The sequence below is a fragment of the Myxocyprinus asiaticus genome, chromosome 38 (genome assembly GCF_019703515.2).
Source record: "Myxocyprinus asiaticus isolate MX2 ecotype Aquarium Trade chromosome 38, UBuf_Myxa_2, whole genome shotgun sequence".
NCBI classification, from domain to species: Eukaryota; Metazoa; Chordata; class Actinopteri; order Cypriniformes; family Catostomidae; genus Myxocyprinus; species Myxocyprinus asiaticus.
The window spans coordinates 39,904,169-39,917,617 of record NC_059381.1 but is presented as its reverse complement, the minus strand read 5'-3'; the positions used below and the strand labels follow the sequence as shown (position 1 = coordinate 39,917,617).

Sequence of the window (13,449 nt, the reverse complement as noted above, 5' to 3'; positions counted from 1 at the left end):
GAAATGGGGAGAACCATGTGGAGGCTTGCGGGACCTCTCGAAGGGCAAATAATAGGGGCTCGAGCCACTTGTCCCAATTTTGAGCATCTTTGTGCACAAACGAATCATATTTTTTAGTGTCTGATTAAATCGTTCGACCAAGCCATCCATTTTGGGGAGATAAACGCTGGTCTGAATCGATTTAATCCACAATAATTCGTACAGTTCGCGTAGTGTGTGTGACATAAATGTAGTGCCTTGATCAGTGAGGATTTCTTTTGGAATCCCCACTCAGGAGATTATTCTGAAGAGTGCCTCCACAACACTATGTGCTGAGATGTTGCGCAAAGGCACTGCTTCTAGATATCACGTTGCGTAGTCCACCAGAACCAACACAAAGCGATGCCCGTGTGCCATCCGCTCTAATGGCCTGACGAGGTCCATACCAGTTTGTTCAAATGGGACCTCAATCAACAGAAGGGGGCACAATGGCACTCTTGGGGTGGCCGGCACATTCACCAGCTGACATTTACGGCATGCTGCACATCATCTGTGAACATCCCTGTGAATTCCCGTCCAATAGAAATGGGCCATTAGACGGTTCAATGTTTTTTCCTGTCCTAAGTAACCCGCCATCGGATTAAAATGAGCCATCTGGAATAACATTTCCAGATGGCTCTTCGGTACTAACAATTGGATTGTATCTTCCTTTGTCTGAGCGTCCTATGTCACTCGATACAACCAATCCTTGAGAATTGAACAATACGGATAAGCGAGTTCAATGTCTGGCTGGAGGCGTTGACCATCAATCACTTTCACTTCGTCAAAGTCGCACCAAGGGTCTCGTCTCGCATCTGCTCCAGGGGGAAATCTCTTGCAGGGAATCCTCTAAGGGCTGGGGAAGCCGAGACTTCCCCCTCCCTTACGTCTTCCTGACACGGAGTTGACATTGATGGCCCCGGCTCTGCCTCCCCAGCCAGTGAATCACAAACCACACACCGAGACACTTTGTTACAGGACACATCCACACAAATTTCCCTCAATAAAGACATGAATTTGTACCCAAGATTAATGGATGGGTGAGGCGGAGACTAACCGCAGCCTCGACACTATGCTTTTGTCCCCAAAATTGAATAATGACTGTCACTAACGGGTAATCATGAATATCCATGTGCACACACCTTATCTCCACCCATCGACTTATATCCAAAGATTGAACCAAGCCTTGGTGAATGGAGGTTTGTTTACGACCTGAATCCACCAAGGCTTGATATGTACCACCCTTTATACTCACAGGTATCCAGTATGCTCCTGCTCGATCGGGGGCAGCCTGTGGCACATCGGGGACCCGGACCAATGTTCCCACCTACATCACCAGGCACCCGTCCTTGAAATGCCCAGGCTCCCCGCAGCTCCAGCAGACCGGCCCAGACTTTATGCTCGCAGCCGTGGCAGCAGACTCCTCAACCTAAGGGCGAGAGCGGAGAGGGACAGGGGAAACCGGCGGGTTGAGAAAACCCCGAAGCCAGGGAACCGGTTTGGGAGGGGGAGCTCCCCATTTCCGGGGAGTGAGAACAGGACGGGAGGAAGGAGAGGGAAGGGAAGGAGGGGAGGATGGAGTGAGAGAGAGAAGAGAGAGATAGTGATGATGACAAGGGCTCACTGGCCCCCCGATAGGCCGCCATGTTATCCTCTGCCAGCTGGACGGCATCATCCAGCGACGCCAGGTGATGGCACTGGACCACTCAATGTTTCCCCATGGCAGATGAGTGGTGAACTGCTCCAGCACCATAAGATCAATCACCGCCTCAGCGTCACAATTCTTCCAGGCCAGTACCCACTTCCGGCAGGCATCACGGAGCAGCTGGGCATAGACAAATGGGTGGCCGACCTTGTGGAGCATGATGGAGCAAAAACGCTGGCAGTGGTGTTCTGGAGTGCGGCTGACCCGTTGTAAGATAGCCTTCTTCAAGAACCCGTACTCCAGACAGATGTCAGCGGGGAGTTGCTGAGCTGGGCTTCCCCGGACAGCAGCGGTAGCAGCCGAATCATCCACTGGGCTTTTGGCCATTTGGAGGCTGTAGCGGTTTGCTCAAAGAGCCCCATGAATGCCTCCAGGTCACCCTGGGGCCCCATTTTGGCCAACATGAGTTGGGATACGGCCATGCCTCCTTGGTTGTAGCTGAGGACCTTTCCTGGGTTACCAGGCTCCACAATACCCGCCAGTCCTCCATTTGGGCTTGGAGGAGCTCCTGGAAGTGGCCTGGTGGTGTGTCTCTTGCATGTCAGCGAGGGCTCGGAAAACTTTGCCCAGTTGTGAGGACTCCATGGTGGCACTTCTTCCTCCAAAATCCTGGGTTTCAGCACCAGTGTAACAGGTTCGTTGAATTAGTTGACTTCAGTCTCCCACTATATGTTTTTGAAATTGTAGTTTACTGTCTTCCATCTGATAATGTGTTCTGTGCAGATTTTTAATGGCACGGCACTCAAAATCAACTTTCACATTTTGTTGATGGGTTTAAATCTGGTTTAGACCAGAAATTGTGTTTTCATACCCTTTCAGTTCACGCTGGTCAGTTTCAGGCTGGCTAGTGTTGGTTTCTGATCCTCTAGAAAATGGTTGCTGTTTGTGATGTTCGCATGAGATTCGTGATTCCTTCTGTGCTGAAGTAGATCCTGATCTTTTGGTTATAATGGCCCTACATGCATGTTTATTATGTGATTACTGTCTGTCTATATCAGGGCACCCCTGAGCATCTGATCATGCATCTAGTGGAGGAGCCATCAGTGGTGGACCCAACTTACATTGAGGACTTCCTGCTCACATACAGAACCTTTCTGTCCAGCCCAATGGAATTGGGCAAGAAACTGCTGGAATGGTTCAGAGTGGACAGTCTGAGAGACACGGTCAGTGTGTGTGTGTGTGTGTGTGTGTGGGTGTGTGGGTGTGTGTGTGTGTGTGTGTGTGTGTGTGTGTGTGTGTGTGTGTGGGTGTATGGGTTCAGGTGCTTGAATCTCTGAAACATTGTCATTTCTTCAAATCATCAAACATTAGTGTGCACTTCGAATCACATGACCTCTGGGTTCTCCTGCAGGTGTCGAGGATCATGTTGTTGTGGGTGAACAATCATTTTAATGATTTTGAAGATCACATCATGACTCAGTTTCTGGAGGACTTTGAGAAGTTACTGGATTCCTCTGTGAGTCACATGATAGACAAAATGAAATGGACAAATGTGGCAAGATTAATTCAAAGCTGAAATATGTAATTTTTTCAACTATGAGTAAGCCATTTGTCAACTATGAGTAAGCCATTTGTAGGATGATTTCACCTAAAAGTTTAACACTTTGGTTCTGTGGTGTTATAAAAATGTATCTGTTTTGAGCGTCCCATCCAGCCTAACTCAGCAACACTGTCTCAACCTATGATGTATTTTTCATAGCGCCACAGAGACAATTTTACAGAGTTTACACAGTGTTTACAGTTTCGAGAAAAATAACCTACAAGTGGCTTAATTATAGCTGTATCTGCATATTAACCCTGTAAAGCCTGATATATGAAAGAACTGTCAGAAAATTATATTTTCTTTTTACATTAAACTGTTTATAGTACCATTAGACCATTAGATTTAAAGGTCATTATCCTTCTGAGGCCCAGCAGTAAATCTTGGGGTATTATCAGAGGATTCCCTGGGCTTTTCACAGATACCAAATGTTTGAGAGTTTGGCTATGACAACTTCCTCTCCCTGGTCTATACAGATGGATTGAAATGTATCACAGTTCAATTCATCACATCAAATATAATATAACAATTTTTATCATATATATTTTATGCACCAAACACTATATTGACATTTAAAAAAAGGGAAATTGTAAAACTTTTTTTGCTGGGTCTCAGGAACTTATGGTAAGATGACATCATAATAGCTTGTAATGTAAAATAATGAGATCTTTATAATGACAGAGCAGGCTACATATATGAAAATTAACAGAAATATTAGTTTATCACTTTAAATGTATTTAAAAGTCAGAATTGTCAAATGTCTGTGATTTAGAGGTATACCTCAAAAGCCTGTTGTATAATATTTGATACATGGATTTCAACGGAATTTCAACAGAATACATGGAATTCAATTTCAATAAAATAATATACAAAATTTTAACCAAACACAAGTTGCTTATATTCAGCAAATACTCATTTTAAAATATCAGTAACAATATAATCATTAATGTCACTTTTACTTTATTAAAATCAGCAAAGCTTTCACCTAAAAAAATAAAAAAATAAAAACGAATGCATGCAATTACAAAAGCAGACATTTTTGGGAAAAATTTACAAATATTTTTCCATCAAGAAATGCCCAGAAACGTCCAACAGGTGGCAGCAGTCATCTAGTACATTGCAGACAACAGGATTTTCATAAAAATTTTGATTATGTTAATGATGCACAGGCTTTAGAAAACAACATATCAAATTTGATACAGGCAGAGTTATAGGGTTAAGGTAGTATAGGAAAAAGTACTTTAACACAGAAAAAGTTACACACTTCAGCTTTAAGCTATATCAGTACTAGAAGTCATGCTGTTGTATTGAATATCAGCACTGTGGCCGCAGATAATCAGTACCGTGCTGATATTCTGTGTGATAGCATGGTTGTGAGTTTTATATTGCTTTTATACAACAATTTTATAAACAAGTACTTATTATTTAGTCATTTACATTTTAGACCCAATAACTGGCCTTTCACTGTGTCTACTTTGGCTGCTTAAACGAAAATATTTCTAAATGAAGCCAAAGCAGGATTAACTGTTACATGTCACCAAGCAACACATAGATGATCATGAAAAACTAAAATATGAATATTCACTAATATTATTAAGTGGAAATGTGTAATATGACACCCTTATATGTAATATTCATTGGACTGATGATAGTGTGATTTATTTAAAGTTCATTAACTGTTTAATGACTCTGTCTCAGAAAATGAAGGGTCACCTGCAACTGCTGAACACTGCATCTGCTGCTAAAGCCAAGTGTCGTCAGATCACCCTGCAGAAGCCTTCCAGAGAGTCTCCACTGTACTTTGCAGTGCAGGGCGGCAGTGAGTGGGGCTTTGGTATCTTCATAGAGAGTGTACAGCGGGCCAGTAAAGCTGCAGAGGCCGGACTGAAACGAGCCGAACTGAAATCAGGTGCTGATCTCCACAAAAAAAAAAAAAAAAAATGTGTCATATTAATATATATATATATATATATATATATATATATATATATATATATATATATATATATATATACACTATATTGCCAAAAGTATTCGCTCATCTGCCTTTAGACGCATATGAACTTAAGTGACATCCCATTCTTAATCCATAGGGTTTAATATGACGTCGGCCCACCCTTTGCAGCTATAACAGCTTCAACTCTTCTGGGAAGGCTTTCCACAAGGTTTAGGAGTGTGTTTATGGGAATTTTTGACCATTCTTCCAGAAGCGCATTTGTGAGGTCAGACACTGATGTTGGACGAGAAGGCCTGGCTCGCAGTCTTCGCTCTAATTCATCCCAAAGGTCCTCTATCGGGTTGAGTTCAGGACTCTGTGCAGGCCAGTCAAGTTCTTCCACACCAAACTCGCTCATCCATGTCTTTATGGACCTTGCTTTGTGCACTGGTGCGCAGTCATGTTGGAACAGGAAGGGGCCATCCCCAAACTGTTCCCACAAAGTTGGGAGCATGGAATTGTCCAAAATCTCTTGGTATGCTGAAGCATTCAGAGTTCCTTTCACTGGAACTAAGGGGCCAAGCCCAGCTCCTGAAAAACAACCCCACACCATAATCCCCCTCCACCAAACTTCACAGTTGGCACAATGCAGTCAGACAAGTACCGTTCTCCTGGCAACTGCCAAACCCAGACTCGTCCATCAGATTGCCAGATGGAGAAGCGTGATTCGTCACTCCAGAGAACGCGTCTCCACTGCTCTAGAGTCCAGTGGCGGCGTGCTTTACACCACTGCATCCGACGCTTTGCATTGCACTTGGTGATGTATGGCTTGGATGCAGCTGCTCAGCCATGGAAACCCATTCCATGAAGCTCTCTATGCACTGTTCTTGAGCTAATCTGAAGGCCACATGAACTTTGGAGGTCTGTAGCGATTGACTCTGCAGAAAGTTGGCGACCTCTGTGCACTATGCGCCTCAGCATCCGCTGACCCCGCTCTGTCATTTTACTTCGTGGCTGAGTTGCTGTCATTCCCAATCGCTTCCACTTTGTTATAATACCACTGACAGTTGACTGTGGAATATTTAGTAGCGAGGAAATTTCACGACTGGACTTGTTGCACAGGTGGCATCCTATCACAGTACCACGCTGGAATTCACTGAGCTCCTGAGAGCGGCCCATTCTTTCACAAATGTTTGTAGAAGCAGTCTGCATGCCTAGGTGCTTCATTTTATACACCTGTGGCCATGGAAGTGATTGGAACACCTGAATTCAATTATTTGGATGGGTGAGCGAATACTTTTGGCAATATAGTGTATATATATTATCCTGTTTCTCCTGATGTCTCTTGTTCAGATAATAGAGATCAATGGGCAGAACTTTTCAGAATTCTTTCTTCAGAAAAATCTCATACTCCAAAGCGATGGACATCCTGAAGAACAATACGCACCTTGCTCTGATTGTAAAGACTAACATCTTTGGTACGTCACAGAATGTGTAGAAATGCATTGAAAAAAATAAAATAAATAAATAAATAAAAGCAAACTCATTTTAATACTATCGCTCAATTTCCATTTATGTGGCTGTTGCGCTGGGTAGCTCCACTCAAAGTCAAATCTCATTGGTCTAAAATCTCAATGCGATTGGTAAGAACATGGTGTAAAACATGAATACAGTACATCAGGTTTTACATTCACAGGCTCAAGAATGAAAGGTTTCCTTAGAATTTTAAAACGTGCATTTTTTCATGCACTTTCATGTAATCCTTCATCGAAATTGCGCAGTGTCGTGCAGGCTGGCTTCTTAAGGCTTGTTTATACTTCTGTGTCAAACCTATGGCATGGCCTCCGTGTGGTGGCCTAAACAGTTGTTTGCATTTATAGTTCTGCGATGGTGTGTCTACGTCGTTCTTTGAATACACAGCTAAAATGCTAGTGTATTGAGAAAAATGCCTTTATTTCAAAAATATTTATTCATTTTATAAATAAAAAAAAGCTATTTGAATCATGGATTCAGAGTATTTATTAAATTATTGTAGCATTAAAAACGAATCTATTAATGTATGTGAACTTATGAGATTTAGATACATATTAGGCTATTTATTATACATGGTCTTGAGTCACTTGAATAATGTAAATCAATATTTTGACATACTTTGAGTCACCTTTGGCTTGCTTACTGAGGGCCTAAAGACAAATAATTTATATATTTATATAAGTATAATATTTAATAATGTTTTTCGTTTAAAGTGCTCATTGAGGACTTTAAGACATTACAAACATTACAGCATCAATTTCTGTTACAGCATAATTTTCTTTAAAGCTGCTTTGAAACGATGTGTGTTGTGAAATTGTTATACAAATAAAAATTACTTGACTTTGAATTTACTTTCCAGCTCCATGCAGGAATAATAATAATAATAAAAAAAACATCTAGAATTAATAACTATTAATTGGCCAACCCAAAATGGGTGTCATTCTAGGAAATATTTTTTAATTAGAAGAGCTCAGTTTTTGTAACTTTATGAAATATGATTTTTTACTGTACACTATATTGTCAAACACATGGTCAAAACATACAGATCGTAAAGGTATCTAGTAGAATACAACAAATATTGTTTCACTCGCATACCAAAAAATAAAATTAAATACATTTATACATATGTGGGCTGGGAAATTTAATGTGTAAATTTCTGCAATTAATTGTTGACTGTTTAGTGTGCAAAAAATACATACAAAAATAACGCAATTATTTCAGTGTCTGTTTCACTTCCTGAAACTTCACTGACTTCACAAACTTCAATGTTTTTTCCCCACTTCCTTTGGCTAAAATTGCCATATATAAATGTGTACACAAGGTACACAGGAGGAACACGCTCAACTCGACTGCACATCCTAGCTCAGAGACTGATTTTGTTGAGCAGTGCATACTTATTCATTACACACAACGCATGTCCGAGGCATAATATACACAGGAGCGGACTTACAGTATGGAAAATGGAGACTTTACCTGCAAGCGGTGAACCAGGTGTGGGAGAGATATGAGCAAGCTAACGTATCTCTTCGCATCGCCCAAAAATGCTTACTCACTGTCTGAACCAGTGTCAACAGTGAAACTGTGTGAGAGAGACCCACCATGTGCACGATAGAGACAGAACAGCAGCCATAAAAAATAGTTTTGAGATTTTAAACCTCAGCATTCAATTTGTATAGCACTTTTCACAACACACATCATTTCAAAGCAGCTTAACAGAAAATCATGTATTAACAGAAAATTAAAACTGTAAAATCTATAAAGTCTTAGAGTCATCATTGTGTAGTTTGATTAAATATGACTGTAAATTGTGTATAAAAATAAATAATTAAATCATAATCGTATTTAGAACCCCAGTGAGCAAGCCGAAGGCGACTGTGGCAAGAAACACAAAACTCAAAAAAATGTTGGTTAATGGAGAAAAATAACCTTGGGAGAAACCAAGCTCACTGTGGGGCCAGTTCCTCTCTGGCTAACCAGCATGAATATAATGCCACTATTAGTTATTTATGTGCAGTGCAGGTCATGGTTTAAAATTAGTAAACTAAGTAAGTGTTAAGGGCCAGTGTTTATACAAAGATTTTGTATGAACTATAAGATTAATGTCTAATGTCTTTGAAGTTCAGCCTGGATTAACTGCAGAAGTTCACATGTATGCATTGTCCTTTGTTAGTTGGTCGATGAAGGCTTTTGTTGGCAAATAATTGAAAGCCTATGTATTCAATTTTCATTTATAATTTATGTCATAATTTAGCAATTAAAGGTGGAAGAATGCTGTTCTACAAACACTGGAAATTTGATTTTCAAAGGAAATATTGGTATAAAATATAACACCTAAGTTCTTCGCTGTAGAAGACAATGTAACACTACATACATCAAGAGTCAAATTATATTTTAGCAGCTTATTTTTTAGAGGCTATTGGTCCAATAATCAGTACCTCTGTTTTGTTGGAATTGAGTAGAAGGAAATTTCTTGCCATTCAGTTTTTGATTTCATTGATACACTCTGCTAATTTAGAGAATTGTGAAATTTCGTCAGGTTTCGAAGAAGTATAAAGTTGGGTATCATCGGCATAATAGTGGAAACTTATTCCATGATTCCTGATAATATCTCCCAGGGGAAGCATATATAAGGAGAAAAGCAGAGGCCCTAAAAAAAGAATACTTTAACCTCCTGAGACCCCGTGTCCACCTGTGTGGACATTACTTTTTGGCTTTGACCAATATGGCTACGATAGACGTCTAGAAATGGAGTGCAATGAATTACATAAACTATAGCATTATTGTGCTAACAGTGTGTGAACATGTGCTGAAAGTTCCCAAGAGCAGAAGAACAGTTCAAAGGATTTATTAACAATAAATGATAACTTCAACTGTGCTGGCAAAGACTGGAGATCCCAGCACTGGCTGCAGTTGAGGGATGGAGTTTTGGGTATGAGTGCATGCAGATTCGTAGGAATCCTCCATAGAAGCGTAGTGAGGTGCAGAGAACATGTCCAGCAGATTGGAAGGCAATAACTTAGTTATTTATATATATATGTAAGGGGGTTCGAGGGAAAGGAGGAGGCGAGAACCGGCTTGACAACTTAAATAATAATTTAATAAACAATTTAACCAAAAACACACCACCATAAACACACACAGTACAGCTGCCTGTAATTCTCTCTCTCTCGAACTGTCGTCCCCGGCCGCCTTTATCCCTCGCGTGCCCCATCAGGCTGATTGGGGACCGGGCGTGCGTCATTCCAGCCCGGCCCCGCCCTCCTCGGCTCTACAGTATATATACTGTATATATTGAGAAAAAGCCCCAAGAAAAAAGCACAGAGTTTAAAGTTGTGAAAAGATGACTTTACATAAACAGAATATAAAAACATCAGATGCTTCTGATTAAAACCGTATATGATGCATACAATATTATGTTGTCTGGCATGCAGAGAGAAAATAAATGAGGCATATACTGTATGCTTTCTCTTGAGTCGCTTAAATATTAATAAATACATATTTTGGCATACATTTGCCACACTGTGCTGAAGAAAAAAAAATATAATTAATAACGAAGTTTTAATGCTTTGAAGCTGGACTTTGCAATGCATATAGGCAATATAACCATCTCTGAAAAGCTGATTTTTAATTTTCTGTCAAATTAAAAGTGTTCTGTTTTCGTGACTTATTAAATAGGATATTTTACTGTACACCATACTGTCAAACATACGGTCAAAAAAATGTTACATATTGGAAAGTTCTCGAGTAGAATACAACCAATATTGTGTCACTCACATAACGAATATATATTGAGTAAAATCCCAGAGAAATAAAGCACAGTTCATAAGTTATAAACAGATGTTTTTTGTTGTGTTTTCATTTGTAACTTCATGAAACATAAACAGTATAGAAAAACAGCAGATGTTCCCAATTAAAACAACACTCCCGAGTCCAAATACAATGTGATATAGTGCACAGATCATAAAATAATCTTGGAGTAAATACGCAAAGCCTACTATGGCGTAGATTCGACGCAGAAGTATAAATTGGACTTTAGAATTAAAATGAATTTGCTGCACTTCTAACAATATCCACCAGGTTCATTGCGACAAAAGAGGAAGATCTCACGCCCCTCCATTGTATACAGTTACAAGTAGCCTACTGCGTCTTTTGTGGATGCGTCATACAGTTTCTTATGTGCATTTTGTTATAACCTGGCATTAGAATATTTTTAAATGTAGGCTACAATTCGCATTGATGAGAAACACTGGACTGCATAGGGGATTGAAAGCGAGACTGATTTTATAACGAGTGTTTTCAAAGTGTGTGATATATGCATGTATTGCAGTGTGGCCATAAGTTCCTTGAAAAAATGTATTGGGCTATTTTAAAAGATATACATCTTTCATTATGTAGGGCAAATTCATTTTTGTTTTTAAATCATGTTTTATATGGATATGAATAGTTAATTTCACTGCAAAGAGCATTTTGCAAATAGTTGTCTCGTTTCATAAATAAAAACGTGTAATGTTAAAAAGTATTATTGAGAGTTGATTAAAAAACACTGACTATTCCCTGATTTCCTAGAGGGCCGGTGGATTCTTAAATTTTAGCTTATCATTCGCAATTCTTTATGTGATGAGCATAGTTCATTCCCTCATTAAAGATGCTAAGCACACAGTTTTGGGTATTATTATAGAAATTAAATTTTTTATCATTTTTTCATTGCCAAATCGAAGCATTTATTAATTTCTACACCCCTGACTGTACATCACATCTCTGTTGTAGTTTTCAAAGAGCTTCAGAGCCGTGTGAACGGTAGTCCTCATATCCCCAAGATTCAAGAGAAGAAGAGCAACCACTTCTCCATCCCCGGTCTGCCTGGAGACATGGAGTTTCCTAGCGAGCACAAGAGCCACAAGAAGATGAAGGCCAATACAGTGTCTGGAGGATGTAACAAGATCCGTAAGATGCTCGAGAAGACCAGATTCAGCATTCTGCCAACGAAACCTTTCAGGTAACACTTAAGACAAATAAAGCCCTGTGTGGAGCTTGTGCAAGAGTTGCTTGGTGTTCATGAGGAAATTGAACATTCACTCTATACTCTGAAAAGCCTCAATTATACTCTATAATGAACACAAATATACTCTATATAACTGTGCTTTACTGGTTGTTTAGATCAGTGTTACTATCAGAAATAATTGGTAATTATTTCTTTAGTTATTAATTAATATTTAAATTAATTAATTGAATCTAACTCATTAAAACCTCATATGGGGCTCCAGTAAATGTAGTGCGCTATGTTTAGGAGCAAGTTTGGTTATTAGCAATAATTAATAATTATCAAAGATAATTATTAATTATTAAAATCAATAGAACATTGATGAGAATCAATGTTAGCTTTTCTAATCCTTTAAATCAACAATTATCAAAGATAATCGTTAATTGTTAACATCGATGAAACATTAATTAAAATTAACACTAGCTTATTGATCATTCAAATTCAACAATCATCAAATATAATTATCAATTATCAAAAATCAATAGAATCAACAGTCTCAATATTAGATTGTTTTCTTAGGAAAATCGACATCCGAAGAATATCGATTTTCAGGAAAAAAAAACAATGAATGAAGGCTTGAATCCTAGCACTGACATCCCGTCAGCATGACACAGGTGTATGCAAAACAAACCAAAACTCTTCTCTTTGTAATATAACAGTTTATTTATGCAGTAATATCAATTAATAATTAATACAATGCAGTCAATAAACTTCCGACTTACAACTACAAACTATACAGTGATATGATTAGATATGGAAACTAAAATAATCCTATAACACATAGGGTGTGTGTGTGAGAGTGTGTGTGTGTGTGTGTAAGGAGGGACGCGCACAAAATGGCGGACGTGACTCTCGTGGAGAGTATGTCACGCGAGACTTCCGGCCAGGGAATATGGCCGCGAATGTGGGCGGAGAGAAACCAGTCAATAGTAGCTTAGGGACGAAGCTGAGCTTTATCACGAAGCTATCTACTAGCCAAAAATGTGTGCCAGAATGTTTGTGAGGGGTCGCACGCGCGTGTGTGTGTGTGTGTGGTTAGTACGAGAGAGAGAATTAAGTGACGGCCCCAAAGCCGATTTCGCGATCATGGGAGAGAAAGCAGCTGTTAGTTTATCACTCAGAGACGCGGTGGATGGCTCGTAAACCGTACCGTGTTCTTTGATTCTTTAATGGATAAACTCAGTTTGCCGGTCTCACCCACGATGGCGGAAATGCACAACAGCCCAATGTGGTTGGACCACAATACAGCAAATCAGATTTGTGATAATTAATACCCTGAGTATTAATAATGAGCGGACATGGCGGTCCGTAAACTGTACAAGCAAAAACCTTGAAACACAAGAATAACACACTATATTCTGTCTCTGCCCAGACGTAAACCTCTTACTTGAATCGCATGAGGATGTAGAATGTGTGTTCATCCGTCCTTTAACTTAGACTCGGTTCCTTGAGGCTCGGGTGATGACGGGAGGCCGTTTCCTCGCTCTGTCGGCGGGCGGTACTGCTGCTGATTCTCGGCAGGGTGGCGGAGAAATCAGTGACGTCGACTCGATTTAGAGTGTTCGGTGGAACACAGAGTAATCTCAACTCGTCCAGCGAGATGGAGATTGTATGGCCACAGTTTCAAGTCGGACGTTACTTCCTTGTGCCACGAGGCTGCACCTGAGAGCAGCGAT

At 39.9% G+C, this 13,449-nt stretch overlaps 1 pseudogene; it reads left to right on the top strand.

Moving 5' to 3' along the window:
* The window catches only part of LOC127429172 (rap guanine nucleotide exchange factor 6-like), a 147,148-nt pseudogene that overhangs the window by 61,168 nt on the left and 72,531 nt on the right, over positions 1-13,449 (top strand).